This window comes from Coffea arabica, chromosome 11c (genome assembly GCF_036785885.1).
Source record: "Coffea arabica cultivar ET-39 chromosome 11c, Coffea Arabica ET-39 HiFi, whole genome shotgun sequence".
Taxonomy (NCBI): Eukaryota; Viridiplantae; Streptophyta; class Magnoliopsida; order Gentianales; family Rubiaceae; genus Coffea; species Coffea arabica.
The window spans coordinates 23097123-23121153 of NC_092330.1; the positions used below are offsets into that span (position 1 = coordinate 23097123).

At 43.7% G+C, this 24031-nt stretch overlaps 6 non-coding genes and 20 pseudogenes across 6 annotated transcripts; all 26 read left to right on the forward strand.

The window, feature by feature from the left end:
* Positions 1-178: 178 nt before the first annotated feature.
* On the forward strand, positions 179-296 carry LOC140019091 (5S ribosomal RNA; annotated as a pseudogene).
* A 925-nt stretch (positions 297-1221) lies between these two features.
* Positions 1222-1339, forward strand: LOC140018378 (5S ribosomal RNA; annotated as a pseudogene).
* A 913-nt stretch (positions 1340-2252) lies between these two features.
* Positions 2253-2370, forward strand: LOC140019092 (5S ribosomal RNA; annotated as a pseudogene).
* Positions 2371-3295: 925 nt separating this feature from the next.
* On the forward strand, positions 3296-3413 carry LOC140019093 (5S ribosomal RNA; annotated as a pseudogene).
* Positions 3414-4337: 924 nt separating this feature from the next.
* LOC140019094 (5S ribosomal RNA) lies at positions 4338-4455 on the forward strand (annotated as a pseudogene).
* Positions 4456-5378: 923 nt separating this feature from the next.
* On the forward strand, positions 5379-5496 carry LOC140019095 (5S ribosomal RNA; annotated as a pseudogene).
* Positions 5497-6421: 925 nt separating this feature from the next.
* LOC140018380 (5S ribosomal RNA) lies at positions 6422-6539 on the forward strand (annotated as a pseudogene).
* A 913-nt stretch (positions 6540-7452) lies between these two features.
* On the forward strand, positions 7453-7570 carry LOC140019096 (5S ribosomal RNA; annotated as a pseudogene).
* A 925-nt stretch (positions 7571-8495) lies between these two features.
* On the forward strand, positions 8496-8614 carry LOC140018041 (5S ribosomal RNA). The gene has a single exon (XR_011824343.1). It is a non-coding gene; the product is annotated as a 5S ribosomal RNA (ribosomal RNA).
* A 411-nt stretch (positions 8615-9025) lies between these two features.
* On the forward strand, positions 9026-9143 carry LOC140020543 (5S ribosomal RNA; annotated as a pseudogene).
* Positions 9144-10069: 926 nt separating this feature from the next.
* On the forward strand, positions 10070-10188 carry LOC140018057 (5S ribosomal RNA). The gene has a single exon (XR_011824359.1). It is a non-coding gene; the product is annotated as a 5S ribosomal RNA (ribosomal RNA).
* A 411-nt stretch (positions 10189-10599) lies between these two features.
* On the forward strand, positions 10600-10717 carry LOC140019097 (5S ribosomal RNA; annotated as a pseudogene).
* Positions 10718-11642: 925 nt separating this feature from the next.
* On the forward strand, positions 11643-11760 carry LOC140019099 (5S ribosomal RNA; annotated as a pseudogene).
* A 928-nt stretch (positions 11761-12688) lies between these two features.
* LOC140017195 (5S ribosomal RNA) lies at positions 12689-12807 on the forward strand. The gene has a single exon (XR_011823508.1). It is a non-coding gene; the product is annotated as a 5S ribosomal RNA (ribosomal RNA).
* Positions 12808-13221: 414 nt separating this feature from the next.
* Positions 13222-13340, forward strand: LOC140018089 (5S ribosomal RNA). The gene has a single exon (XR_011824392.1). It is a non-coding gene; the product is annotated as a 5S ribosomal RNA (ribosomal RNA).
* A 413-nt stretch (positions 13341-13753) lies between these two features.
* On the forward strand, positions 13754-13871 carry LOC140018147 (5S ribosomal RNA). Its single transcript, XR_011824449.1, has one exon. It is a non-coding gene; the product is annotated as a 5S ribosomal RNA (ribosomal RNA).
* Positions 13872-14282: 411 nt separating this feature from the next.
* On the forward strand, positions 14283-14400 carry LOC140018482 (5S ribosomal RNA; annotated as a pseudogene).
* A 1549-nt stretch (positions 14401-15949) lies between these two features.
* LOC140017196 (5S ribosomal RNA) lies at positions 15950-16068 on the forward strand. Its single transcript, XR_011823509.1, has one exon. It is a non-coding gene; the product is annotated as a 5S ribosomal RNA (ribosomal RNA).
* A 411-nt stretch (positions 16069-16479) lies between these two features.
* Positions 16480-16597, forward strand: LOC140019100 (5S ribosomal RNA; annotated as a pseudogene).
* An 862-nt stretch (positions 16598-17459) lies between these two features.
* Positions 17460-17577, forward strand: LOC140019101 (5S ribosomal RNA; annotated as a pseudogene).
* Positions 17578-18502: 925 nt separating this feature from the next.
* Positions 18503-18620, forward strand: LOC140018381 (5S ribosomal RNA; annotated as a pseudogene).
* A 913-nt stretch (positions 18621-19533) lies between these two features.
* On the forward strand, positions 19534-19651 carry LOC140019102 (5S ribosomal RNA; annotated as a pseudogene).
* Positions 19652-20575: 924 nt separating this feature from the next.
* On the forward strand, positions 20576-20693 carry LOC140019103 (5S ribosomal RNA; annotated as a pseudogene).
* Positions 20694-21618: 925 nt separating this feature from the next.
* Positions 21619-21736, forward strand: LOC140018382 (5S ribosomal RNA; annotated as a pseudogene).
* Positions 21737-22649: 913 nt separating this feature from the next.
* LOC140019104 (5S ribosomal RNA) lies at positions 22650-22767 on the forward strand (annotated as a pseudogene).
* A 924-nt stretch (positions 22768-23691) lies between these two features.
* LOC140019105 (5S ribosomal RNA) lies at positions 23692-23809 on the forward strand (annotated as a pseudogene).
* Positions 23810-24031: the final 222 nt, after the last annotated feature.

Here is a 24031-nt window from a genome sequence, read left to right on the forward strand (position 1 = left end):
AGTTGTGCGACGAGGGAAAAAAAAGGTGCAAAGCAACAAGAAAAAAATATAAAAGTAAATAAATAAAAGGATGAGAGGAAATTCATGAACTGACGCTTAGAATGAATTCGGGTCCAGAAAAGCCAAACTGCTTCACAGGACGTGGCAGTTTAAAAGAATAAAGCGAAAGGAACATGGCGGGTGCGATCATACCAGCACTAATGCACCGGATCCCATCAGAACTCCGAAGTTAAGCGTGCTTGGGCGACAGTAGTACTAGGATGGGTGACCCTAGGCCTGTCAACGGGTCGGGTCTAGACCCGGATCCGGATCGGATCCCTAAAATTTTTGCGGGTATGGGTAGGGATTTAATTCCGTTATCCGGATCCGGATCCGTTTTTTCAAACAAAAAAACGGGTCGGATACGGAATATAGTATTCCGACCCGTATTAGACCCGCATCCGGATATAAATGATTTAATAATTTATAAAAAATATATATTATCAATATAATTTGATTAGGATGATGTATTTGAGTAAAATCAATTTGATTTATTTTCTTATTTGGTTTTTTCTTTGCATTAGTTAGAAATTAGTTTACAAATATATCTTTTTCTCTTTTTTGTTAGAAATTATAAATTTTGGCAAATTTGTTCGGGTAGACCCGACCCGGATCCGAGACTCGCCGGGTCCGGATCCGGAACACCGAATAAAAGACCCGTCGGGTAAACGGGTCGGATCCGGGTCCGGGTCCAGAATAATGAATTCCGGCCCGGACCCGGCACGTTGACACCCCTAGGTGACCCCCTGGGAAATCCTCGTGTTGCACCCCTCCCTTTTTTGTTTCGAAATCCAAATTTCCCCTTCGTTCTTTATGCTGTAGTAATTTAGCTCCGTCGGAACGATTGCTTTATATTTTGCTTTTTATCGAAGCATGAACGCGGATCTGAAGGCGCGAGACAAGTCAGGAACGGTACGGCTGGATCGAAGCCCGGATCGTCGGTCAAAGTTGTCGGCGCAAATGTATAAGCGCAAGCGTGAAGGATCACTTTCAGGATAATTGAGAGTTGTGCGACGAGGGAAAAAAAAGGTGCAAAGCAACAAGAAAAAAATATAAAAGTAAATAAATAAAAGGATGAGAGGAAATTCATGAACTGACGCTTAGAATGAATTCGGGTCCAGAAAAGCCAAACTGCTTCACAGGACGTGGCAGTTTAAAAGAATAAAGCGAAAGGAACATGGCGGGTGCGATCATACCAGCACTAATGCACCGGATCCCATCAGAACTCCGAAGTTAAGCGTGCTTGGGCGACAGTAGTACTAGGATGGGTGACCCTAGGCCGGTCAACGGGTCGGGTCTACACCCGGATCCGGATCGGATCCCTGAAATTTTTGCGGGTATGGGTAGGGATTTAATTCCGTTATCCGGATCCGGATCCGTTTTTTCAAACAAAAAAACGGGTCGGATACGGAATATAGTATTCCGACCCGTATTAGACCCGGATCCGGAAATAAATGATTTAATAATTTATAAAAAATATATATTATCAATATAATTTGATTAGGATGATGTATTTGAGTAAAATCAATTTGATTTATTTTCTTATTTGGTTTTTTCTTTGCATTAGCTAGAAATTTGTTTACAAATATATCTTTTTCTCTTTTTTGTTAGAAATTATAAATTTTGGCAAATTTGTTCGGGTAGACCCGACCCGGATCCGAGACTCGCCGGGTCCGGATCCGGAACACAGAATAAAAGACCCGTCGGGTAAACCGGTCGGATCCGGAATAATGAATTCCGGCCCGGACCCGGCCCGTTGACACCCCTAGGTGACCCCCTGGGAAATCCTCGTGTTGCACCCCTCCCTTTTTTGTTTCGAAATCCAAATTTCCCCTTCGTTCTTTATGCTGTAGTAATTTAGCTCCGTCGGAACGATTGCTTTTTATTTTGCTTCTCATCGAAGCATGAAGGCGGATCTGAAGGCGCGAGACAAGTCAGGAACGGTACGGCTGGATCGAAGCCCGGATCGTCGGTCAAAGTTGTCGGCGCAAATGTATAAGCGCAAGCGTGAAGGATCACTTTCAGGATAATTGAGAGTTGTGCGACGAGGGAAAAAAAAGGTGCAAAGCAACAAGAAAAAAATATAAAAGTAAATAAATAAAAGGATGAGAGGAAATTCATGAACTGACGCTTAGAATGAATTCGGGTCCAGAAAAGCCAAACTGCTTCACAGGACGTGGCAGTTTAAAAGAATAAAGCGAAAGGAACATGGCGGGTGCGATCATACCAGCACTAATGCACCGGATCCCATCAGAACTCCGAAGTTAAGCGTGCTTGGGCGACAGTAGTACTAGGATGGGTGACCCTAGGCCTGTCAACGGGTCGGGTCTAGACCCGGATCCGGATCGGATCCCTGAAATTTTTGCGGGTATGGGTAGGGATTTAATTCCGTTATCCGGATCCGGATCCGTTTTTTCAAACAAAAAAACGGGTCGGATACGGAATATAGTATTCCGACCCGTATTAGACCCGGATCCGGATATAAATGATTTAATAATTTATAAAAAATATATATTATCAATATAATTTGATTAGGATGATGTATTTGAGTAAAATCAATTTGATTTATTTTCTTATTTGGTTTTTTCTTTGCATTAGTTAGAAATTAGTTTACAAATATATCTTTTTCTCTTTTTTGTTAGAAATTATAAATTTTGGCAAATTTGTTCGGGTAGACCCGACCCGGATCCGAGACTCGCCGGGTCCGGATCCGGAACACCGAATAAAAGACCCGTCGGGTAAACGGGTCGGATCCGGGTCCGGGTCCAGAATAATGAATTCCGGCCCGGACCCGGCACGTTGACACCCCTAGGTGGCCCCCTGGGAAATCCTCGTGTTGCACCCCTCCTTTTTTTGTTTCGAAATCCAAATTTCCCCTTCGTTCTTTATGCTGTAGTAATTTAGCTCCGTCGGAACGATTGCTTTATATTTTGCTTTTTATCGAAGCATGAAGGCGGATCTGAAGGCGCGAGACAAGTCAGGAACGGTACGGCTGGATCGAAGCCCGGATCGTCGGTCAAAGTTGTCGGCGCAAATGTATAAGCGCAAGCGTGAAGGATCACTTTCAGGATAATTGAGAGTTGTGCGACGAGGGAAAAAAAAGGTGCAAAGCAACAAGAAAAAAATATAAAAGTAAATAAATAAAAGGATGAGAGGAAATTCATGAACTGACGCTTAGAATGAATTCGGGTCCAGAAAAGCCAAACTGCTTCACAGGACGTGGCAGTTTAAAAGAATAAAGCGAAAGGAACATGGCGGGTGCGATCATACCAGCACTAATGCACCGGATCCCATCAGAACTCCGAAGTTAAGCGTGCTTGGGCGACAGTAGTACTAGGATGGGTGACCCTAGGCCTGTCAACGGGTCGGGTCTAGACCCGGATCCGGATCGGATCCCTGAAATTTTTGCGGGTATGGATACGGATTTAATTCCGTTAACCGGATCCGGATCCGTTTTTTCAAACAAAAAAACGGGTCGAATACGGAATATAGTATTCCGACCCGTATTAGACCCGGATCCGGATATAAATGATTTAATAATTTATAAAAAAAATATATTATCAATATAATTTGATTAGGATGATGTATTTGAGTAAAATCAATTTGATTTATTTTCTTATTTGGTTTTTTCTTTGCATTAGCTAGAAATTTGTTTACAAATATATCTTTTTCTCTTTTTGTTAGAAATTATAAATTTTGGCAAATTTGTTCGGGTAGACCCGACCCGGATCCGAGACTCGCCGGGTCCGGATCCGGAACACAGAATAAAAGACCCGTCGGGTAAACGGGTCGGATCCGGGTCCGGGTCCGGAATAATGAATTCCGGCCCGGACCCGGCCCGTTGACACCCCTAGGTGACCCCCTGGGAAATACTCGTGTTGCACCCCTCCCTTTTTTGTTTCGAAATCCAAATTTCCCCTTCGTTCTTTATGCTGTTGTAATTTAGCTCCGTCGGAACGATTGCTTTTTATTTTGCTTCTCATCGAAGCATGAAGGCGGATCTGAAGGCGCGAGACAAGTCAGGAACGGTACGGCTGGATCGAAGCCCGGATCGTCGGTCAAAGTTGTCGGCGCAAATGTATAAGCGCAAGCGTGAAGGATCACTTTCAGGATAATTGAGAGTTGTGCGACGAGGGAAAAAAAAGGTGCAAAGCAACAAGAAAAAAATATAAAAGTAAATAAATAAAAGGATGAGAGGAAATTCATGAACTGACGCTTAGAATGAATTCGGGTCCAGAAAAGCCAAACTGCTTCACAGGACGTGGCAGTTTAAAAGAATAAAGCGAAAGGAACATGGCGGGTGCGATCATACCAGCACTAATGCACCGGATCCCATCAGAACTCCGAAGTTAAGCGTGCTTGGGCGACAGTAGTACTAGGATGGGTGACCCTAGGCCTGTCAACGGGTCGGGTCTAGACCCGGATCCGGATCGGATCCCTGAAATTTTTGCGGGTATGGATACGGATTTAATTCCGTTAACCGGATCCGGATCCGTTTTTTCAAACAAAAAAACGGGTCGAATACGGAATATAGTATTCCGACCCGTATTAGACCCGGATCCGGATATAAATGATTTAATAATTTATAAAAAAAATATATTATCAATATAATTTGATTAGGATGATGTATTTGAGTAAAATCAATTTGATTTATTTTCTTATTTGGTTTTTTCTTTGCATTAGCTAGAAATTTGTTTACAAATATATCTTTTTCTCTTTTTGTTAGAAATTATAAATTTTGGCAAATTTGTTCGGGTAGACCCGACCCGGATCCGAGACTCGCCGGGTCCGGATCCGGAACACAGAATAAAAGACCCGTCGGGTAAACGGGTCGGATCCGGGTCCGGGTCCGGAATAATGAATTCCGGCCCGGACCCGGCCCGTTGACACCCCTAGGTGACCCCCTGGGAAATACTCGTGTTGCACCCCTCCCTTTTTTGTTTCGAAATCCAAATTTCCCCTTCGTTCTTTATGCTGTTGTAATTTAGCTCCGTCGGAACGATTGCTTTTTATTTTGCTTCTCATCGAAGCATGAAGGCGGATCTGAAGGCGCGAGACAAGTCAGGAACGGTACGGCTGGATCGAAGCCCGGATCGTCGGTCAAAGTTGTCGGCGCAAATGTATAAGCGCAAGCGTGAAGGATCACTTTCAGGATAATTGAGAGTTGTGCGACGAGGGAAAAAAAGGTGCAAAGCAACAAGAAAAAAATATAAAAGTAAATAAATAAAAGGATGAGAGGAAATTCATGAACTGACGCTTAGAATGAATTCGGGTCCAGAAAAGCCAAACTGCTTCACAGGACGTGGCAGTTTAAAAGAATAAAGCGAAAGGAACATGGCGGGTGCGATCATACCAGCACTAATGCACCGGATCCCATCAGAACTCCGAAGTTAAGCGTGCTTGGGCGACAGTAGTACTAGGATGGGTGACCCTAGGCCTGTCAACGGGTCGGGTCTAGACCCGGATCCGGATCGGATCCCTAAAATTTTTGCGGGTATGGGTAGGGATTTAATTCCGTTATCCGGATCCGGATCCGTTTTTTCAAACAAAAAAACGGGTCGGATACGGAATATAGTATTCCGACCCGTATTAGACCCGCATCCGGATATAAATGATTTAATAATTTATAAAAAATATATATTATCAATATAATTTGATTAGGATGATGTATTTGAGTAAAATCAATTTGATTTATTTTCTTATTTGGTTTTTTCTTTGCATTAGTTAGAAATTAGTTTACAAATATATCTTTTTCTCTTTTTTGTTAGAAATTATAAATTTTGGCAAATTTGTTAGGGTAGACCCGACCCGGATCCGAGACTCGCCGGGTCCGGATCCGGAACACCGAATAAAAGACCCGTCGGGTAAACGGGTCGGATCCGGGTCCGGGTCCAGAATAATGAATTCCGGCCCGGACCCGGCACGTTGACACCCCTAGGTGACCCCCTGGGAAATCCTCGTGTTGCACCCCTCCCTTTTTTGTTTCGAAATCCAAATTTCCCCTTCGTTCTTTATGCTGTAGTAATTTAGCTCCGTCGGAACGATTGCTTTATATTTTGCTTTTTATCGAAGCATGAAGGCGGATCTGAAGGCGCGAGACAAGTCAGGAACGGTACGGCTGGATCGAAGCCCGGATCGTCGGTCAAAGTTGTCGGCGCAAATGTATAAGCGCAAGCGTGAAGGATCACTTTCAGGATAATTGAGAGTTGTGCGACGAGAGAAAAAAAAGGTGCAAAGCAACAAGAAAAAAATATAAAAGTAAATAAATAAAAGGATGAGAGGAAATTCATGAACTGACGCTTAGAATGAATTCGGGTCCAGAAAAGCCAAACTGCTTCACAGGACGTGGCAGTTTAAAAGAATAAAGCGAAAGGAACATGGCGGGTGCGATCATACCAGCACTAATGCACCGGATCCCATCAGAACTCCGAAGTTAAGCGTGCTTGGGCGACAGTAGTACTAGGATGGGTGACCCTAGGCCGGTCAACGGGTCGGGTCTACACCCGGATCCGGATCGGATCCCTGAAATTTTTGCGGGTATGGGTAGGGATTTAATTCCGTTATCCGGATCCGGATCCGTTTTTTCAAACAAAAAAACGGGTCGGATACGGAATATAGTATTCCGACCCGTATTAGACCCGGATCCGGAAATAAATGATTTAATAATTTATAAAAAATATATATTATCAATATAATTTGATTAGGATGATGTATTTGAGTAAAATCAATTTGATTTATTTTCTTATTTGGTTTTTTCTTTGCATTAGCTAGAAATTTGTTTACAAATATATCTTTTTCTCTTTTTTGTTAGAAATTATAAATTTTGGCAAATTTGTTCGGGTAGACCCGACCCGGATCCGAGACTCGCCGGGTCCGGATCCGGAACACAGAATAAAAGACCCGTCGGGTAAACCGGTCGGATCCGGAATAATGAATTCCGGCCCGGACCCGGCCCGTTGACACCCCTAGGTGACCCCCTGGGAAATCCTCGTGTTGCACCCCTCCCTTTTTTGTTTCGAAATCCAAATTTCCCCTTCGTTCTTTATGCTGTAGTAATTTAGCTCCGTCGGAACGATTGCGTTTTATTTTGCTTCTCATCGAAGCATGAAGGCGGATCTGAAGGCGCGAGACAAGTCAGGAACGGTACGGCTGGATCGAAGCCCGGATCGTCGGTCAAAGTTGTCGGCGCAAATGTATAAGCGCAAGCGTGAAGGATCACTTTCAGGATAATTGAGAGTTGTGCGACTAGGGAAAAAAAAGGTGCAAAGCAACAAGAAAAAAATATAAAAGTAAATAAATAAAAGGATGAGAGGAAATTCATGAACTGACGCTTAGAATGAATTCGGGTCCAGAAAAGCCAAACTGCTTCACAGGACGTGGCAGTTTAAAAGAATAAAGCGAAAGGAACATGGCGGGTGCGATCATACCAGCACTAATGCACCGGATCCCATCAGAACTCCGAAGTTAAGCGTGCTTGGGCGACAGTAGTACTAGGATGGGTGACCCTAGGCCTGTCAACGGGTCGGGTCTAGACCCGGATCCGGATCGGATCCCTGAAATTTTTGCGGGTATGGGTAGGGATTTAATTCCGTTATCCGGATCCGGATCCGTTTTTTCAAACAAAAAAACGGGTCGGATACGGAATATAGTATTCCGACCCGTATTAGACCCGGATCCGGATATAAATGATTTAATAATTTATAAAAAATATATATTATCAATATAATTTGATTAGGATGATGTATTTGAGTAAAATCAATTTGATTTATTTTCTTATTTGGTTTTTTCTTTGCATTAGTTAGAAATTAGTTTACAAATATATCTTTTTCTCTTTTTTGTTAGAAATTATAAATTTTGGCAAATTTGTTCGGGTAGACCCGACCCGGATCCGAGACTCGCCGGGTCCGGATCCGGAACACCGAATAAAAGACCCGTCGGGTAAACGGGTCGGATCCGGGTCCGGGTCCAGAATAATGAATTCCGGCCCGGACCCGGCACGTTGACACCCCTAGGTGACCCCCTGGGAAATCCTCGTGTTGCACCCCTCCCTTTTTTGTTTCGAAATCCAAATTTCCCCTTCGTTCTTTATGCTGTAGTAATTTAGCTCCGTCGGAACGATTGCTTTATATTTTGCTTTTTATCGAAGCATGAAGGCGGATCTGAAGGCGCGAGACAAGTCAGGAACGGTACGGCTGGATCGAAGCCCGGATCGTCGGTCAAAGTTGTCGGCGCAAATGTATAAGCGCAAGCGTGAAGGATCACTTTCAGGATAATTGAGAGTTGTGCGACGAGGGAAAAAAAAGGTGCAAAGCAACAAGAAAAAAATATAAAAGTAAATAAATAAAAGGATGAGAGGAAATTCATGAACTGACGCTTAGAATGAATTCGGGTCCAGAAAAGCCAAACTGCTTCACAGGACGTGGCAGTTTAAAAGAATAAAGCGAAAGGAACATGGCGGGTGCGATCATACCAGCACTAATGCACCGGATCCCATCAGAACTCCGAAGTTAAGCGTGCTTGGGCGACAGTAGTACTAGGATGGGTGACCCCCCGGGAAGTCCTCGTGTTGCACCCCTCCCTTTTTTGTTTCGAAATCCAAATTTCCCCTTCGTTCTTTATGCTGTAGTAATTTAGCTCCGTCGGAACGATTGCTTTTTATTTTGCTTCTTATCGAAGCATGAAGGCGAATCTGAAGGCGCGAGACAAGTCAGGAACGGTACGGCTGGATCGAAGCCCGGATCGTCGGTCAAAGTTGTCGGCGCAAATGTATAAGCGCAAGCGTGAAGGATCAATTTCAGGATAATTGAGAGTTGTGCGACGAGGGAAAAAAAAGGTGCAAAGCAACAAGAAAAAAATATAAAAGTAAACAAATAAAAGGATGAGAGGAAATTCATGAACTGACGCTTAGAATGAATTCGGGTCCAGAAAAGTCAAACTGCTTCACAGGACGTGGCAGTTTAAAAGAATAAAGCGAAAGGAACATGGCGAGTGCGATCATACCAGCACTAATGCACCGGATCCCATCAGAACTTCGAAGTTAAGCGTGCTTGGGCGACAGTAGTACTAGGATGGGTGACCCTAGGCCGGTCAACGGGTCGGGTCTACACCCGGATCCGGATCGGATCCCTGAAATTTTTGCAGGTATGGGTAGGGATTTAATTCCGTTATCCGGATCCGGATCCGTTTTTTCAAACAAAAAAACGGGTCGGATACGGAATATAGTATTCCGACCCGTATTAGACCCGGATCCGGATATAAATGATTTAATAATTTATAAAAAATATATATTATCAATATAATTTGATTAGGATGATGTATTTGAATAAAATCAATTTGATTTATTTTCTTATTTGGTTTTTTCTTTGCATTAGTTAGAAATTAGTTTACAAATATATCTTTTTCTCTTTTTTGTTAGAAATTATAAATTTTGGCAAATTTGTTCGGGTAGACCCGACCCGGATCCGAGACTCGCCGGGTCGGATCCGGAACACCGAATAAAAGACCCGTCAGGTAAACAGGTCGGATCCGGGTCCGGGTCCAGAATAATGAATTCCGGCCCGGACCCGGCCCGTTGACACCCCTAGGTGACCCCCTGGGAAATCCTCGTGTTGCACCCCTCCCTTTTTTGTTTCGAAATCCAAATTTCCCCTTCGTTCTTTATGCTGTAGTAATTTAGCTCCGTCGGAACGATTGCTTTATATTTTGCTTCTTATCGAAGTATGAAGGCGGATCTGAAGGCGCGAGACAAGTCAGTAACGGTACGGCTGGATCGAAGCCCGGATCGTCGGTCAAAGTTGTCGGCGCAAATGTATAAGCGCAAGCGTGAAGGATCAATTTCAGGATAATTGAGAGTTGCGCGACGAGGGAAAAAAAAATGGTGCAAATCAACAAGAAAAAAATGTAAAAGTAAATAAATAAAAGGATGAGGGGAAATTCTTGAATTGACGCTTAAAATGAATTCGGGTCCAAAAAAGCCACACTGCTTCACAGGACGGGGCAGTTTAAAAGAATAAAGCGAAAGGAACATGGCGGGTGCGATCATACCAGCACTAATGCACCAGATCCCATCAAAACTCCGAAGTTAAGCGTGCTTGGGCGAGAGTAGTACTAGGATGGGTGACCCCATGGGAAGTCCTCGTGTTGCACCCCTCCCTTTTTTGTTTCGAAATCCAAATTTCCCCTTCGTTCTTTATGCTGTAGTAATTTAGCTCCGTCGGAACGATTGCTTTATATTTTGCTTCTTATCGAAGCATGAAGGCGGATCTGAAGGCGCGAGACAAGTCAGGAACGGTACGGCTGGATCGAATCCCGGATCGTCGGTCAAAGTTGTCGGCGCAAATGTATAAGCGCAAGCGTGAAGGATCACTTTCAGGATAATTGAGAGTTGTGCGACAAGGGAAAAAAAAGGTGCAAAGCAACAAGAAAAAAATATAAAAGTAAATAAATAAAAGGATGAGAGGAAATTCATGAACTGACGCTTAGAATGAATTCGGGTCCAGAAAAGCCAAACTGCTTCACAGGACGTGGCAGTTTAAAAGAATAAAGCGAAAGGAACATGGCGGGTGCGATCATACCAGCACTAATGCACCGGATCCCATCAGAACTCCGAAGTTAAGCGTGCTTGGGCGACAGTAGTACTAGGATGGGTGACCCTAGGCCTGTCAACGGGTCGGGTCTAGACCCGGATCCGGATCGGATCCCTGAAATTTTTGCGGGTATGGGTAGGGATTTAATTCCGTTATCCGGATCCGGATCCGTTTTTTCAAACAAAAAAACGGGTCGGATACGGAATATAGTATTCCGACCCGTATTAGACCCGGATCCGGATATAAATGATTTAATAATTTATAAAAAATATATATTATCAATATAATTTGATTAGGATGATGTATTTGAGTAAAATCAATTTGATTTATTTTCTTATTTGGTTTTTTCTTTGCATTAGTTAGAAATTAGTTTACAAATATATCTTTTTCTCTTTTTTGTTAGAAATTATAAATTTTGGCAAATTTGTTCGGGTAGACCCGACCCGGATCCGAGACTCGCCGGGTCCGGATCCGGAACACCGAATAAAAGACCCGTCGGGTAAACGGGTCGGATCCGGGTCCGGGTCCAGAATAATGAATTCCAGCCCGGACCCGGCACGTTGACACCCCTAGGTGACCCCCTGGGAAATCCTCGTGTTGCACCCCTCCCTTTTTTGTTTCGAAATCCAAATTTCCCCTTCGTTCTTTATGCTGTAGTAATTTAGCTCCGTCGAAACGATTGCTTTATATTTTGCTTTTTATCGAAGCATGAAGGCGGATCTGAAGGCGCGAGACAAGTCAGGAACGGTACGGCTGGATCGAAGCCCGGATCGTCGGTCAAAGTTGTCGGCGCAAATGTATAAGCGCAAGCGTGAAGGATCACTTTCAGGATAATTGAGAGTTGTGCGACGAGGGAAAAAAAAGGTGCAAAGCAACAAGAAAAAAATATAAAAGTAAATAAATAAAAGGATGAGAGGAAATTCATGAACTGACGCTTAGAATGAATTCGGGTCCAGAAAAGCCAAACTGCTTCACAGGACGTGGCAGTTTAAAAGAATAAAGCGAAAGGAACATGGCGGGTGCGATCATACCAGCACTAATGCACCGGATCCCATCAGAACTCCGAAGTTAAGCGTGCTTGGGCGACAGTAGTACTAGGATGGGTGACCCTAGGCCTGTCAACGGGTCGGGTCTAGACCCGGATCCGGATCGGATCCCTAAAATTTTTGCGGGTATGGGTAGGGATTTAATTCCGTTATCCGGATCCGGATCCGTTTTTTCAAACAAAAAAACGGGTCGGATACGGAATATAGTATTCCGACCCGTATTAGACCCGCATCCGGATATAAATGATTTAATAATTTATAAAAAATATATATTATCAATATAATTTGATTAGGATGATGTATTTGAGTAAAATCAATTTGATTTATTTTCTTATTTGGTTTTTTCTTTGCATTAGTTAGAAATTAGTTTACAAATATATCTTTTTCTCTTTTTTGTTAGAAATTATAAATTTTGGCAAATTTGTTCGGGTAGACCCGACCCGGATCCGAGACTCGCCGGGTCCGGATCCGAAACACCGAATAAAAGACCCGTCGGGTAAACGGGTCGGATCCGGGTCCGGGTCCAGAATAATGAATTCCGGCCCGGTCCCGGCACGTTGACACCCCTAGGTGACCCCCTGGGAAATCCTCGTGTTGCACCCCTCCCTTTTTTGTTTCGAAATCCAAATTTCCCCTTCGTTCTTTATGCTGTAGTAATTTAGCTCCGTCGGAACGATTGCTTTATATTTTGCTTCTCATCGAAGCATGAAGGCGGATCTGAAGGCGCGAGACAAGTCAGGAACGGTACGGCTGGATCGAAGCCCGGATCGTCGGTCAAAGTTGTCGGCGCAAATGTATAAGCGCAAGCGTGAAGGATCAATTTCAGGAAAATTGAGAGTTGCGCGACGAGGGAAAAAAAAAATGGTGCAAATCAACAAGAAAAAAATGTAAAAGTAAATAAATAAAAGGATGAGGGGAAATTCTTGAATTGACGCTTAAAATGAATTCGGGTCCAGAAAAGCCACACTGCTTCACAGGACGGGGCAGTTTAAAAGAATAAAGCGAAAGGAACATGGCGGGTGCGATCATACCAGCACTAATGCACCGGATCCCATCAGAACTCCGAAGTTAAGCGTGCTTGGGCGAGAGTAGTACTAGGATGGGTGACCCCCTGGGAAGTCCTCGTGTTGCACCCCTCCCTTTTTTGTTTCGAAATCCAAATTTTCCCTTCGTTCTTTATGCTGTAGTAATTTAGCTCCGTCGGAACGATTGCTTTATATTTTGCTTCTTATCGAAGTATGAAGGCGGATCTGAAGGCGCGAGACAAGTCAGTAACGGTACGGCTGGATCGAAGCCCGGATCGTCGGTCAAAGTTGTCGGCGCAAATGTATAAGCGCAAGCGTGAAGGATCAATTTCAGGATAATTGAGAGTTGCGCGACGAGGGAAAAAAAAAATGGTGCAAATCAACAAGAAAAAAATGTAAAAGTAAATAAATAAAAGGATGAGGGGAAATTCTTGAATTGACGCTTAAAATGAATTCGGGTCCAGAAAAGCCAAACTGCTTCACAGGACGTGGCAGTTTAAAAGAATAAAGCGAAAGGAACATGGCGGGTGCGATCATACCAGCACTAATGCACCCGATCCCATCAGAACTCCAAAGTTAAGCGTGCTTGGGCGAGAGTAGTACTAGGATGGGAGACCCCCTGGGAAGTCCTCGTGTTGCACCCCTCCCTTTTTTGTTTCGAAATCCAAATTTTCCCTTCGTTCTTTATGCTGTAGTAATTTAGCTCCGTCGGAACGATTGCTTTATATTTTGCTTCTTATCGAAGTATGAAGGCGGATCTGAAGGCGCGAGACAAGTCAGGAACGGTACGGCTGGATCGAAGCCCGGATCGTCGGTCAATGTTGTCGGCGCAAATGTATAAGCGCAAGCATGAAGGATCAATTTCAGGATAATTGAGAGTTGCGCGACGAGGGAAAAAAAAATGGTGCAAATCAACAAGAAAAAAATGTAAAAGTAAATAAATAAAAGGATGAGGGGAAATTCTTGAATTGACGCTTAAAATGAATTCGGGTCCAGAAAAGCCACACTGCTTCACAGGACGGGGCAGTTTAAAAGAATAAAGCGAAAGGAACATGGCGGGTGCGATCATACCAGCACTAATGCACCAGATCCCATCAGAACTCCGAAGTTAAGCGTGCTTGGGCGAGAGTAGTACTAGGATGGGTGACCCCTGGGAAGTCCTCGGGTTGCACCCCTCCCTTTTTTGTTTCGAAATCCAAATTTCCCCTTCGTTCTTTATGCTGTAGTAATTTAGCTCCGTCGGAACGATTGCTTTATATTTTGCTTCTTATCGAAGCATGAAGGCGGATCTGAAGGCGCGAGACAAGTCAGGAACGGTACGGCTGGATCGAAGCCCGGATCGTCGGTCAAAGTTGTCGGCGCAAATGTATAAGCGCAAGCGTGAAGGATCACTTTCTGGATAATTGAGAGTTGTGCGACGAGGGAAAAAAAAGGTGCAAAGCAACAAGAAAAAAATATAAAAGTAAATAAATAAAAGGATGAGAGGAAATTCATGAACTGACGCTTAGAATGAATTCGGGTCCAGAAAAGCCAAACTGCTTCACAGGACGTGGCAGTTTAAAAGAATAAAGCGAAAGGAACATGGCGGGTGCGATCATACCAGCACTAATGCACCGGATCCCATCAGAACTCCGAAGTTAAGCGTGCTTGGGCGACGGTAGTACTAGGATGGGTGACCCTAGGCCTGTCAACGGGTCGGGTCTAGACCCGGATCCGGATCGGATCCCTGAAATTTTTGCGGGTATGGGTAGGGATTTAATTCCGTTATCCGGATCCGGATCCGTTTTTTCAAACAAAAAAACGTGTCGGATACGGAATATGGTATTCCGACCCGTATTAGACCCGGATCCGGATATAAATGATTTAATAATTTATAAAAAATATATATTATCAATATAATTTGATTAGGATGATGTATTTGAGTAAAATCAATTTGATTTATTTTCTTATTTGGTTTTTTCTTTACATTAGCTAGAAATTTGTTTACAAATATATCTTTTTCTCTTTTTTGTTAGAAATTATAAATTTTGGCAAATTTGTTCGGGTAGACCCGACCCGGATCCGAGACTCGCCGGGTCCGGATCCGGAACACAGAATAAAAGACCCGTCGGGTAAACGGGTCGGATCCGGGTCCGGGTCCGGAATAATGAATTCCGGCCCGGACCCGGCCCGTTGACACCCCTAGGTGACCCCCTGGGAAATCTTCGTGTTGCACCCCTCCCTTTTTTGTTTCGAAATCCAAATTTCCCCTTCGTTCTTTATGCTGTAGTAATTTAGCTCCGTCGGAACGATTGCTTTTTATTTTGCTTCTCATCGAAGCATGAAGGCGGATCTGAAGGCGCGAGACAAGTCAGGAACGGTACGGCTGGATCGAAGCCCGGATCGTCGGTCAAAGTTGTCGGCGCAAATGTATAAGCGCAAGCGTGAAGGATATACGGAATATAGTATTCCGACCCGTATTAGACCCGGATCCGGATATAAATGATTTAATAATTTATAAAAAAAATATATTATCAATATAATTTGATTAGGATGATGTATTTGAGTAAAATCAATTTGATTTATTTTCTTATTTGGTTTTTTCTTTGCATTAGCTAGAAATTTGTTTACAAATATATCTTTTTCTCTTTTTGTTAGAAATTATAAATTTTGGCAAATTTGTTCGGGTAGACCCGACCCGGATCCGAGACTCGCCGGGTCCGGATCCGGAACACAGAATAAAAGACCCGTCGGGTAAACGGGTCGGATCCGGGTCCGGGTCCGGAATAATGAATTCCGGCCCGGACCCGGCCCGTTGACACCCCTAGGTGACCCCCTGGGAAATCCTCGTGTTGCACCCCTCCCTTTTTTGTTTCGAAATCCAAATTTCCCCTTCGTTCTTTATGCTGTAGTAATTTAGCTCCGTCGGAACGACTGCTTTTTATTTTGCTTCTCATCGAAGCATGAAGGCGGATCTGAAGGCGCGAGACAAGTCAGGAACGGTACGGCTGGATCGAAGCCCGGATCGTCGGTCAAAGTTGTCGGCGCAAATGTATAAGCGCAAGCGTGAAGGATCAATTTCAGGATAATTGAGAGTTGCGCGACGAGGGAAAAAAAAATGGTGCAAATCAACAAGAAAAAAATGTAAAAGTAAATAAATAAAAGGATGAGGGGAAATTCTTGAATTGACGCTTAAAATGAATTGGGGTCCATAAAAGCCACACTGCTTCACAGGACGGGGCAGTTTAAAAGAATAAAGCGAAAGGAACATGGCGGGTGCGATCATACCAGCACTAATGCACCGGATCCCATCAGAACTCCGAAGTTAAGCGTGCTTGGGCGAGAGTAGTACTAGGATGGGTGACCCCCTGGGAAGTCCTCGTGTTGCACCCCTCCCTTTTTTGTTTCGAAATCCAAATTTCCCCTTCGTTCTTTATGCTGTAGTAATTTAGCTCCGTCGGAACGATTGCTTTATATTTTGCTTCTTATCGAAGCATGAAGGCGGATCTGAAGGCGCGAGACAAGTCAGGAACGGTGCGGCTGGATCGAAGCCCGGATCGTCGGTCAAAGTTGTCGGCGCAAATGTATAAGCGCAAGCGTGAAGGATCACTTTCAGGATAATTGAGAGTTGTGCGACGAGGGAAAAAAAAGGTGCAAAGCAACAAGAAAAAAATATAAAAGTAAATAAATAAAAGGATGAGAGGAAATTCATGAACTGACGCTTAGAATGAATTCGGGTCCAGAAAAGCCAAACTGCTTCACAGGACGTGGCAGTTTAAAAGAATAAAGCGAAAGGAACATGGCGGGTGCGATCATACCAGCACTAATGCACCGGATCCCATCAGAACTCCGAAGTTAAGCGTGCTTGGGCGACAGTAGTACTAGGATGGGTGACCCTAGGCCTGTCAACGGGTCGGGTCTAGACCCGGATCCGGATCGGATCCCTGAAATTTTTGCGGGTATGGGTACGGATTTAATTCCGTTAACCGGATCCGGATCCGTTTTTTCAAACAAAAAAACGGGTCGAATACGGAATATAGTATTCCGACCCGTATTAGACCCGGATCCGGATATAAATGATTTAATAATTTATAAAAAAAATATATTATCAATATAATTTGATTAGGATGATGTATTTGAGTAAAATCAATTTGATTTATTTTCTTATTTGGTTTTTTCTTTGCATTAGTTAGAAATTTGTTTACAAATATATCTTTTTCTCTTTTTGTTAGAAATTATAAATTTTGGCAAATTTGTTCGGGTAGACCCGACCCGGATCCGAGACTCGCCGGGTCCGGATCCGGAACACAGAATAAAAGACCCGTCGGGTAAACGGGTCGGATCCGGGTCCGGGTCCGGAATAATGAATTCCGGCCCGGACCCGGCCCGTTGACACCCCTAGGTGACCCCCTGGGAAATCCTCGTGTTGCACCCCTCCCTTTTTTGTTTCGAAATCCAAATTTCCCCTTCGTTCTTTATGCTGTAGTAATTTAGCTCCGTCGGAACGATTGCTGGTACGGCTGGATCGAAGCCCGGATCGTCGGTCAAAGTTGTCGGCGCAAATGTATAAGCGCAAGCGTGAAGGATCACTTTCAGGATAATTGAGAGTTGTGCGACGAGGGAAAAAAAAGGTGCAAAGCAACAAGAAAAAAATATAAAAGTAAATAAATAAAAGGATGAGAGGAAATTCATGAACTGATGCTTAGAATGAATTCGGGTCCAGAAAAGCCAAACTGCTTCACAGGACGTGGCAGTTTAAAAGAATAAAGCGAAAGGAACATGGCGGGTGCGATCATACCAGCACTAATGCACCGGATCCCATCAGAACTCCGAAGTTAAGCGTGCTTGGGCGACAGTAGTACTAGGATGGGTGACCCTAGGCCTGTCAACGGGTCGGGTCTAGACCCGGATCCGGATCGGATCCCTAAAATTTTTGCGGGTATGGGTAGGGATTTAATTCCGTTATCCGGATCCGGATCCGTTTTTTCAAACAAAAAAACGGGTCGGATACGGAATATAGTATTCCGACCCGTATTAGACCCGCATCCGGATATAAATGATTTAATAATTTATAAAAAATATATATTATCAATATAATTTGATTAGGATGATGTATTTGAGTAAAATCAATTTGATTTATTTTCTTATTTGGTTTTTTCTTTGCATTAGTTAGAAATTAGTTTACAAATATATCTTTTTCTCTTTTTTGTTAGAAATTATAAATTTTGGCAAATTTGTTCGGGTAGACCCGACCCGGATCCGAGACTCGCCGGGTCCGGATCCGGAACACCGAATAAAAGACCCGTCGGGTAAACGGGTCGGATCCGGGTCCGGGTCCAGAATAATGAATTCCGGCCCGGACCCGGCACGTTGACACCCCTAGGTGACCCCCTGGGAAATCCTCGTGTTGCACCCCTCCCTTTTTTGTTTCGAAATCCAAATTTCCCCTTCGTTCTTTATGCTGTAGTAATTTAGCTCCGTCGGAACGATTGCTTTATATTTTGCTTTTTATCGAAGCATGAACGCGGATCTGAAGGCGCGAGACAAGTCAGGAACGGTACGGCTGGATCGAAGCCCGGATCGTCGGTCAAAGTTGTCGGCGCAAATGTATAAGCGCAAGCGTGAAGGATCACTTTCAGGATAATTGAGAGTTGTGCGACGAGGGAAAAAAAAGGTGCAAAGCAACAAGAAAAAAATATAAAAGTAAATAAATAAAAGGATGAGAGGAAATTCATGAACTGACGCTTAGAATGAATTCGGGTCCAGAAAAGCCAAACTGCTTCACAGGACGTGGCAGTTTAAAAGAATAAAGCGAAAGAAACATGGCGGGTGCGATCATACCAGCACTAATGCACCGGATCCCATCAGAACTCCGAAGTTAAGCGTGCTTGGGCGACAGTAGTACTAGGATGGGTGACCCTAGGCCGGTCAACGGGTCGGGTCTACACCCGGATCCGGATCGGATCCCTGAAATTTTTGCGGGTATGGGTAGGGATTTAATTCCGTTATCCGGATCCGGATCCGTTTTTTCAAACAAAAAAACGGGTCGGATACGGAATATAGTATTCCGACCCGTATTAGACCCGGATCCGGAAATAAATGATTTAATAATTTATAAAAAATATATATTATCAATATAATTTGATTAGGATGATGTATTTGAGTAAAATCAATTTGATTTATTTTCTTATTTGGTTTTTTCTTTGCATTAGCTAGAAATTTGTTTACAAATATATCTTTTTCTCTTTTTTGTTAGAAATTATAAATTTTGGCAAATTTGTTCGGGTAGACCCGACCCGGATCCGAGACTCGCCGGGTCCGGATCCGGAACACAGAATAAAAGACCCGTCGGGTAAACCGGTCGGATCCGGAATAATGAATTCCGGCCCGGACCCGGCCCGTTGACACCCCTAGGTGACCCCCTGGGAAATCCTCGTGTTGCACCCCTCCCTTTTTTGTTTCGAAATCCAAATTTCCCCTTCGTTCTTTATGCTGTAGTAATTTAGCTCCGTCGGAACGATTGCTTTTTATTTTGCTTCTCATCGAAGCATGAAGGCGGATCTGAAGGCGCGAGACAAGTCAGGAACGGTACGGCTGGATCGAAGCCCGGATCGTCGGTCAAAGTTGTCGGCGCAAATGTATAAGCGCAAGCGTGAAGGATCACTTTCAGGATAATTGAGAGTTGTGCGACGAGGGAAAAAAAAGGTGCAAAGCAACAAGAAAAAAATATAAAAGTAAATAAATAAAAGGATGAGAGGAAATTCATGAACTGACGCTTAGAATGAATTCGGGTCCAGAAAAGCCAAACTGCTTCACAGGACGTGGCAGTTTAAAAGAATAAAGCGAAAGGAACATGGCGGGTGCGATCATACCAGCACTAATGCACCGGATCCCATCAGAACTCCGAAGTTAAGCGTGCTTGGGCGACAGTAGTACTAGGATGGGTGACCCTAGGCCTGTCAACGGGTCGGGTCTAGACCCGGATCCGGATCGGATCCCTGAAATTTTTGCGGGTATGGGTACGGATTTAATTCCGTTAACCGGATCCGGATCCGTTTTTTCAAACAAAAAAACGGGTCGAATACGGAATATAGTATTCCGACCCGTATTAGACCCGGATCCGGATATAAATGATTTAATAATTTATAAAAAAAATATATTATCAATATAATTTGATTAGGATGATGTATTTGAGTAAAATCAATTTGATTTATTTTCTTATTTGGTTTTTTCTTTGCATTAGTTAGAAATTTGTTTACAAATATATCTTTTTCTCTTTTTGTTAGAAATTATAAATTTTGGCAAATTTGTTCGGGTAGACCCGACCCGGATCCGAGACTCGCCGGGTCCGGATCCGGAACACAGAATAAAAGACCCGTCGGGTAAACGGGTCGGATCCGGGTCCGGGTCCGGAATAATGAATTCCGGCCCGGACCCGGCCCGTTGACACCCCTAGGTGACCCCCTGGGAAATCCTCGTGTTGCACCCCTCCCTTTTTTGTTTCGAAATCCAAATTTCCCCTTCGTTCTTTATGCTGTAGTAATTTAGCTCCGTCGGAACGATTGCTTTTTATTTTGCTTCTCATCGAAGCATGAAGGCGGATCTGAAGGCGCGAGACAAGTCAGGAACGGTACGGCTGGATCGAAGCCCGGATCGTCGGTCAAAGTTGTCGGCGCAAATGTATAAGCGCAAGCGTGAAGGATCACTTTCAGGATAATTGAGAGTTGTGCGACGAGGGAAAAAAAAGGTGCAAAGCAACAAGAAAAAAATATAAAAGTAAATAAATAAAAGGATGAGAGGAAATTCATGAACTGATGCTTAGAATGAATTCGGGTCCAGAAAAGCCAAACTGCTTCACAGGACGTGGCAGTTTAAAAGAATAAAGCGAAAGGAACATGGCGGGTGCGATCATACCAGCACTAATGCACCGGATCCCATCAGAACTCCGAAGTTAAGCGTGCTTGGGCGACAGTAGTACTAGGATGGGTGACCCTAGGCCTGTCAACGGGTCGGGTCTAGACCCGGATCCGGATCGGATCCCTAAAATTTTTGCGGGTATGGGTAGGGATTTAATTCCGTTATCCGGATCCGGATCCGTTTTTTCAAACAAAAAAACGGGTCGGATACGGAATATAGTATTCCGACCCGTATTAGACCCGCATCCGGATATAAATGATTTAATAATTTATAAAAAATATATATTATCAATATAATTTGATTAGGATGATGTATTTGAGTAAAATCAATTTGATTTATTTTCTTATTTGGTTTTTTCTTTGCATTAGTTAGAAATTAGTTTACAAATATATCTTTTTCTCTTTTTTGTTAGAAATTATAAATTTTGGCAAATTTGTTCGGGTAGACCCGACCCGGATCCGAGACTCGCCGGGTCCGGATCCGGAACACCGAATAAAAGACCCGTCGGGTAAACGGGTCGGATCCGGGTCCGGGTCCAGAATAATGAATTCCGGCCCGGACCCGGCACGTTGACACCCCTAGGTGACCCCCTGGGAAATCCTCGTGTTGCACCCCTCCCTTTTTTGTTTCGAAATCCAAATTTCCCCTTCGTTCTTTATGCTGTAGTAATTTAGCTCCGTCGGAACGATTGCTTTATATTTTGCTTTTTATCGAAGCATGAACGCGGATCTGAAGGCGCGAGACAAGTCAGGAACGGTACGGCTGGATCGAAGCCCGGATCGTCGGTCAAAGTTGTCGGCGCAAATGTATAAGCGCAAGCGTGAAGGATCACTTTCAGGATAATTGAGAGTTGTGCGACGAGGGAAAAAAAAGGTGCAAAGCAACAAGAAAAAAATATAAAAGTAAATAAATAAAAGGATGAGAGGAAATTCATGAACTGACGCTTAGAATGAATTCGGGTCCAGAAAAGCCAAACTGCTTCACAGGACGTGGCAGTTTAAAAGAATAAAGCGAAAGAAACATGGCGGGTGCGATCATACCAGCACTAATGCACCGGATCCCATCAGAACTCCGAAGTTAAGCGTGCTTGGGCGACAGTAGTACTAGGATGGGTGACCCTAGGCCGGTCAACGGGTCGGGTCTACACCCGGATCCGGATCGGATCCCTGAAATTTTTGCGGGTATGGGTAGGGATTTAATTCCGTTATCCGGATCCGGATCCGTTTTTTCAAACAAAAAAACGGGTCGGATACGGAATATAGTATTCCGACCCGTATTAGACCCGGATCCGGAAATAAATGATTTAATAATTTATAAAAAATATATATTATCAATATAATTTGATTAGGATGATGTATTTGAGTAAAATCAATTTGATTTATTTTCTTATTTGGTTTTTTCTTTGCATTAGCTAGAAATTTGTTTACAAATATATCTTTTTCTCTTTTTTGTTAGAAATTATAAATTTTGGCAAATTTGTTCGGGTAGACCCGACCCGGATCCGAGACTCGCCGGGTCCGGATCCGGAACACAGAATAAAAGACCCGTCGGGTAAACCGGTCGGATCCGGAATAATGAATTCCGGCCCGGACCCGGCCCGTTGACACCCCTAGGTGACCCCCTGGGAAATCCTCGTGTTGCACCCCTCCCTTTTTTGTTTCGAAATCCAAATTTCCCCTTCGTTCTTTATGCTGTAGTAATTTAGCTCCGTCGGAACGATTGCTTTTTATTTTGCTTCTCATCGAAGCATGAAGGCGGATCTGAAGGCGCGAGACAAGTCAGGAACGGTACGGCTGGATCGAAGCCCGGATCGTCGGTCAAAGTTGTCGGCGCAAATGTATAAGCGCAAGCGTGAAGGATCACTTTCAGGATAATTGAGAGTTGTGCGACGAGGGAAAAAAAAGGTGCAAAGCAACAAGAAAAAAATATAAAAGTAAATAAATAAAAGGATGAGAGGAAATTCATGAACTGACGCTTAGAATGAATTCGGGTCCAGAAAAGCCAAACTGCTTCACAGGACGTGGCAGTTTAAAAGAATAAAGCGAAAGGAACATGGCGGGTGCGATCATACCAGCACTAATGCACCGGATCCCATCAGAACTCCGAAGTTAAGCGTGCTTGGGCGACAGTAGTACTAGGATGGGTGACCCTAGGCCTGTCAACGGGTCGGGTCTAGACCCGGATCCGGATCGGATCCCTGAAATTTTTGCGGGTATGGGTACGGATTTAATTCCGTTAACCGGATCCGGATCCGTTTTTTCAAACAAAAAAACGGGTCGAATACGGAATATAGTATTCCGACCCGTATTAGACCCGGATCCGGATATAAATGATTTAATAATTTATAAAAAAAATATATTATCAATATAATTTGATTAGGATGATGTATTTGAGTAAAATCAATTTGATTTATTTTCTTATTTGGTTTTTTCTTTGCATTAGTTAGAAATTTGTTTACAAATATATCTTTTTCTCTTTTTGTTAGAAATTATAAATTTTGGCAAATTTGTTCGGGTAGACCCGACCCGGATCCGAGACTCGCCGGGTCCGGATCCGGAACACAGAATAAAAGACCCGTCGGGTAAACGGGTCGGATCCGGGTCCGGGTCCGGAATAATGAATTCCGGCCCGGACCCGGCCCGTTGACACCCCTAGGTGACCCCCTGGGAAATCCTCGTGTTGCACCCCTCCCTTTTTTGTTTCGAAATCCAAATTTCCCCTTCGTTCTTTATGCTGTAGTAATTTAGCTCCGTCGGAACGATTGCTTTTTATTTTGCTTCTCATCGAAGCATGAAGGCGGATCTGAAGGCGCGAGACAAGTCAGGAACGGTACGGCTGGATCGAAGCCCGGATCGTCGGTCAAAGTTGTCGGCGCAAATGTATAAGCGCAAGCGTGAAGGATCACTTTCAGGATAATTGAGAGTTGTGCGACGAGGGAAAAAAAAGGTGCAAAGCAACAAGAAAAAAATATAAAAGTAAATAAATAAAAGGATGAGAGGAAATTCATGAACTGATGCTTAGAATGAATTCGGGTCCAGAAAAGCCAAACTGCTTCACAGGACGTGGCAGTTTAAAAGAATAAAGCGAAAGGAACATGGCGGGTGCGATCATACCAGCACTAATGCACCGGATCCCATCAGAACTCCGAAGTTAAGCGTGCTTGGGCGACAGTAGTACTAGGATGGGTGACCCTAGGCCTGTCAACGGGTCGGGTCTAGACCCGGATCCGGATCGGATCCCTAAAATTTTTGCGGGTATGGGTAGGGATTTAATTCCGTTATCCGGATCCGGATCCGTTTTTTCAAACAAAAAAACGGGTCGGATACGGAATATAGTATTCCGACCCGTATTAGACCCGCATCCGGATATAAATGATTTAATAATTTATAAAAAATATATATTATCAATATAATTTGATTAGGATGATGTATTTGAGTAA